We start from the raw sequence: 6,046 nt of genomic DNA on the forward strand, positions 1-6,046 counted from the left end.
TCTCTCTCTCTCACACACACACACACACACACACTCACGCACGCACGCACACACACACATCTATCTATCTAAATTATAAATCCTCCACTGGGGAGGTCACTGGAGGACCATCAGCAGAGGAAGGGTCATCTCTTCCAGCTGTGTCAGGAGAAAACCAGATGACTTCCAATGTCCTGTGAGTCTAACTTTTTATATCATTAATATAACATTGTCAATAAAGGTTTAAAGCTTAATTTAGAAAAGAAGCATAGAATGTGCTTTATCACTGAGGAGGCCCTGGTAGTACTGTCCCCCGAATGACCTGAATCTCTCTGGGTTCCTGGCAACAAGCCACTGGGCACAGGGCTTCTACCCTGCCTAAGGAATTTCCATAGCTCACTTCCTCTAGAACCCTGGAAGGGGGACCCTTGATCAGCTGGCAGGAGATTCATCTCCACTAAGAGGCTTCCTTCCCACAAAAGCCTCCAGTCACATCCTTGGTTAGGTTTTGCCGCCTGCTGTCAGTCTCAAAGTCTATAGCAAAAGGTAGAGCTGCAGGGGCTTCTTCTCCTGGAGCACAAGACAGGCTGCATCTGGGGTGCCTGGTTTAAGTATATTTTTCTTGGGTGATGAGTGGCTTGGAAAGGACATGCATCATCTTGCTGCCCTCCTCTGCTAATTTAAGCTGCACCATGCTTGTGGTGTTTGCGTCAGCTCTTAATTTTGACAATGCAAATAACTAGGGCAACACTGTCCAATGGACCTATCTGTGATGTTGGAAATGTTCCATAATATCTGTGCTGCCAAATATGGTAGTCACTAGTCACATGTGGCTATCGAGCATGGAAAAGGTGGCAAGTATGACTGAGGAAGTGAGTTTTAAATTAAATTTAAATTCATTTAAATTTAAGAAAGCACATGTAGCTAGTGGCTGCCGTGTTGGGCATTGCGGCTCTAGGCCCTTGAACAGAGTTAGCGTGGTCTTGGTTAAGCTCTAGCCTTGGAATGTTAAACTGATCTTCTTGAAATGTGCTCTGATTCTTCAGCTGGAGAGCTAGTATTAACTGTCTGTATTACCTTTAAACCAACCAATTAATCCATCAACTAACCAGTTTACACCCCCTGCCCACCCCCTGACTTTCATGGCTTTCACAGCCATCTCTATGCTGATGCCTTCCAAATCCCAGATTCTCTGCTGAGCTCCAGACCCAAATGCACAACCACGTGATGGACATCTGTCTACACTTGGATGTCCTACAGGTGACTCGGATTCAACCAGCTCAAACAAAATCATTGTCTTCCCACTTTCTCCAAACCTGTTTTTCTTCTACGTGCTCTAGCTCAGGAATGGCACCTCCATTCTCCCACTTGCTTGTACTAGAAACCTGCAGCTTGATCTTGACTTCCCGCCCTCTCTCATCCATCTCATTCATTCAGTTTCCATGATCTATAAATTCTGCCTCCTAAATGATTCTTAAATTCTGCTGCTTTTCATCATCTCCACTACCACTCCCCTGGTTTAAATCACTATTTGATATTTCTAAAATGCAAATCTGATCATGTCCCTTCCCTGCTTAAATTACTTCAGTGACTCCCGATTTCTCCCAGGATAAAGACAAACCTAACACGATCCCTATGTGATCTTCCCCTGGCATCTCTTACCTCCTCTTTGGCTACTTCTTCCTCTTGCGTTCTCTGTTCTAGGTTTACTCCAAATAAATCACAGCATCTCTTACCCACCTGCTTTGGCTTAATGATTGCTACTTATCTTTTAGGTGTCAGCATTTAGAGGTTACTTTCTCTGTGGCCATCTGGGCCACATGTTCCTCTCTGTGCCCCTACAGGACCCTGCAATTTCCAGCTCCTCCATGTGACTATAGGTTCCTTGAAAGCAGAGCTTTGTCTGTCTTATTTACCACTGACACATAGTTGGTGCTAAGCCTCCATAACAGAATCCTTAAATGGAGCATGTTTGGGGCAGGGCTTATGGGGATCTTCCTCCTGTGACTTCTTCAGCTGCTTTCTGCACTCATGGAGATTTTCCTACACGCCAAATCCATGCTAGAGGGCCTGCGTGGTTCAAGGAAAATGGCAGCTGGAGCCCTGTCCTCCTGGTGCTGATCTCAAGAAGCAGTTCATTTGGAAAGAGCAAGAAGAGAGGCCTTTCTCCCTACACCTGAACATAGAGCCACTAGGTTAATCAGTATAAGTTCTCAGGGCAGCCTCAAACAAATTGGTGGAGTCTATGTAAGTTCACAGGATGGACAAATGCATGTGAACAGAACACAAAATAGAAATTGCCAACAGTTTCTCATATTGTGGTATGATAAGCTTACAGCCATCAGGTGCAAGGTTTTAATTTTTTATTCTTATTTATTTATTTTGAGACAGAGCCTTGCCCTGTCACCCAGGCTGGAGTGCAGTGGCACGATCTCTGCTCACTGCAACCGCCGCCTGCTGGGTTCAAGCGATTCTTCTGCCTCAGCCTCCCAAGTAGCTGGGACTACAGGTGCGCATTGGGATTACAGGCATAAGCCACCGCACCCGGCCTAATTTTTTATTGTTTTAAAAATATTTTTTGAGGGTCTCCTGTGTGCGTCTGTTCTAGATGCATGTAGTTAGAGCTGAGCTCTCCAAAATGCACACAAGCAGCCAACTCTCCGGAATTAACTGTCCCACAGAGTGCAAGAGCCTTTTAAAGACTGTGCTCCTCTTATAGTCATCTGATTTCCCAAAGTCAGAGAGGTTGAAATGCAAAGAGTATGCATTTTGCTAAAAAGGAATATTTATAAAACTGAAAGCGTACTGCACCTCCTGATATTTTTATGAGTAAATAAAAGCAAAGTAGCCAGAGATAAAGAAATGCCTTTAGTGAAGACTCTACACTTGGAAGTCTGAGCAATTGCAGAGTGAGACCAAGAGTTCTCCTCCATTAGGATACTCCTCCTACAACTAGGAAGGGGCTGCTCTGATATTGACTAATGGGGCTGACATTGGACCTGGTGGTTTCCCGAGGACACAGGAGAGGAGACACAGAATTCCAGCACTAGAAAACACCAAAAAAAGGGGTCCAGATCAGGGAACCGTTTCTCAGTTACTGATGGACAATGGTTTAATCATTATTCCAATGGGAAGAAGTACCCAAGGTTGGTGGTGGGGGCGGGAGTTTGGAAAGTAGGGAATCAATTGACTTCTGCAGTCACTGTGAGTGAGCGGGACAGGCAGCTGGCCAGTGCCCCTCCCACTTCCCTGCTGGCAGAGAAGGAAAGAGAATGGCTATTTCTCTGCCTTAGAGTTAAAGCACCAAGGGAAACATGAGAATGCTTGCGGGAAGCCAACCACATTTGCTCTTTGCTGACTTTTGTTAACAAGTGTCAGTTGGTGTGACACTGTCTTCCCATATTCCCATCATCAGCATGAACACATATGTGGGAAATACTCTAGGATTTGCAGCCAGTGTTGGGAAAGCCTGTCCACTCCACACCAGGCCCACATTCTGGGGGTGGGTTCCAGGCCCACAATAGCTCCTTCCTCTGCACCCACAACTTGGCTGTCTATGGTCACTGGTTTAAATTTTCCTTTATTCACATTTTGCCTCCCCAAATGGATTGTAATACTTTTGAAGATGGGGAGGATCCCTGGCACATCAGTGGTGCCCACTTCATACATAACAACACACACAGAGGTCGTTAAAACTCTGAGTGAATCGGATAGAAGTGCTGGAGCCAAACAGTGTAGTACCTAATGTGTGTTAGGCACTCACAATGCATGAAGAATAATGGGCGTGTCTATTGTTCGTTCGTTCACTCTTTCATTCATTTGAATGTGTGGGAAATGCCCAGTCCATTGGGTCAGTAGAGAAGCCACTCGCAGTTCTTCGTGTTGGTAAGAAAGGCTCAAGGGATAGACCCTCTGCACTAATACCCCCACATATCTGCATCTACTTTGTCTCCTTTCTGTTTGTTATGACATTTTTGGCTTAAAAAAGAAAAGATGAAACAGAGTTCAAATGAAGTTCATTGTGTGTTTCCTCACAGCTTACACTTGGCAATCTTCTAGGGAGGACTTTGGCTGAACCCAGTGAACCAGGAGGAAAAGAATCACAAACGTCTGGAGTTTGTTGACTAGAAAAATTCCCTGTGGTCTGACAGATTACCATTTCCTACCCAGCCATTCTCATCAGAGAAACCAGTCCCATTTTCAACTGGCGCGGCTAGTTGAAAGTTCCGCATGTTTCCCCAGGTATCTAAATTATACGCTTCTGTGTTGATTTTTCAGATTAGGCAGAAACTTTGACTTCTTCCTATGAAAGATGAAGATTGAGCACTTTTGTTCCCCTATTCTTCCAATGTAATTATATTGTATTTTTTAATTAAGTAACTACTCAAAGTTAACTGTTGTGATTATTATAAATGTTTTCCCCGGTAAGGCACACAGTGTACACTGATAATACTTCCGTTGTTATACAACTCCTTTTTCTCCCTGGAGTTCAAAATTATCTTGTTTTGATATTTTTCTGTCCCTAATTCTCCTCCAACGCATTGCCAGCAGTGTTAATCTCCTCTTAATAGTTCAAACACATCAGGTAATCAACTGATTTTTTATTTTTAACGCATCCCCTCTGGAGCCCATTGGCCTCCTGCTCTGATGTGTCGTTCAGTTCTCCTTAGTTGGATCCGTCTCTCTCGAATCCTTTGTATGCCTTCTTCCTGGTTTGCTCCTTCCTTTTGTGGAATATATCCTCCAGTACCTTCCCAGTAAAGCCTGTTTGGATTCTATTGGATTTTTTTTCCTGTTTTTATATTTTTTTTAGAACTGAGAGCTCATTTTTGTTTTATGAATAGTTTGTTCTTTTTTGTAGATGCAGTTATATTCTTTCTCTGAAGATATTAATTACAGTTTTCCTTAAAGTTTATTCTGCTTTTTATGCTGTGTTGGCTTTCTCTGAATATGTATATTTGATTATAATCTCCAGTAGTCATTGTTTATAAGTCTTTTCTTTGAGGAGCTCAGTTTCTCCAGAGAAGAAATTTGTAGCCTGTCGCCCCATGTGTCTAAGCTGAGTCACCAGGATTCTCAGATGCAGTGGCGAAAGGCTGCAGGCTGTTCTCACCGTTCAGCATGCTGACTCGCCCCTTATCCCCTTCTCTGGTATGTCTTCTGTCGGATGAGAGAGGTGGCTTGTCTGATGGGAGTGGAGAAGCGATCAAAGGATCAAGCTGTATTTAGTATAGCCTTTTAACCAACACCCCACAACCAGAGAGGTTCCCGGGGCCTCCAATTCTATGCCTACCAGGGGCTCCGGGGCCAGTCTGTTGTCTTCCTGCCTCCTCTCTGCAACCTGTGCCTGGTCTCTAAGTTACTCATCATTTACCACCTGCTTTCCAGTTTCCGACATCGTGTTTACCTCTCTCTCTCCACACTTGCTCCTTTCTCTTTTAGCCTTGTCCTTGAGATGGTTTGTTTATTTGTTTTTTGCCTTTAACAAAATCTCGATACTGTAGTGAATTTTGGGGGTGGGAATATAGGCAAAAGACAATGTTCAGCCCACCATTTTTATGGTTTAAATGTGTCCCTCAAGTTTCATGTGTTGGAAACTTAATCCTCAATGCAGCAGTGTTGACAGGTGGGACCTTTAAGAGGTGATGAGGTCATCAGGACAGTCTTAATGCCATTATCTTGGGAGTGGGTTAGTTACTGTGGGAGTGGGTTCCTGATAAAAGGATGAGTTTGGCCCTGTTTTCTCTCTCTTTTGCTTCCACCAGAAAATGGCATAGCCAGAAGGCCCTCACCAGATTCCAGCACCAGCCTCCAGAACATGAGCCAAATAAATCATTGTTTATAAATTACCCAGTCTCAGGTATTCTGTTTTAGCAACACAAAACAGACAAAAACAACATGTTTACTTGGCTGGTTGCCCCATCTTTCTTGAATGGAAAAAAAAAAGCACTTGAAATAGTCTGTGGAAATTCTACCCAGTTTGGAAATGTTGCTGAATTCTCATGTCTCTAGGCCCAGTTCACAACCCTCACTGAGCTGATGCTGCCAGGTAAAAGGCGAGCAATTA

General features: G+C 43.9%; 1 protein-coding gene across 1 annotated transcript in view; it reads left to right on the forward strand.

Annotated features, from left to right (window-relative positions):
- LOC129532459 (putative uncharacterized protein encoded by LINC00596) overlaps window positions 1–5,828 on the forward strand; it is a 33,013-nt gene extending 27,185 nt beyond the window's left edge. The window contains exons 4-5 of the transcript XR_010132990.1: window positions 4,017–4,221; window positions 5,745–5,828. The gene's annotated coding sequence lies outside the window, so the exon portion shown is untranslated. The remainder of the gene's footprint in view (window positions 1–4,016; window positions 4,222–5,744) is intronic.
- The last annotated feature ends 218 nt before the right edge of the window (window positions 5,829–6,046 follow it).

The sequence above is a fragment of the Gorilla gorilla genome, chromosome 2 (genome assembly GCF_029281585.2).
Source record: "Gorilla gorilla gorilla isolate KB3781 chromosome 2, NHGRI_mGorGor1-v2.1_pri, whole genome shotgun sequence".
NCBI classification, from domain to species: Eukaryota; Metazoa; Chordata; class Mammalia; order Primates; family Hominidae; genus Gorilla; species Gorilla gorilla.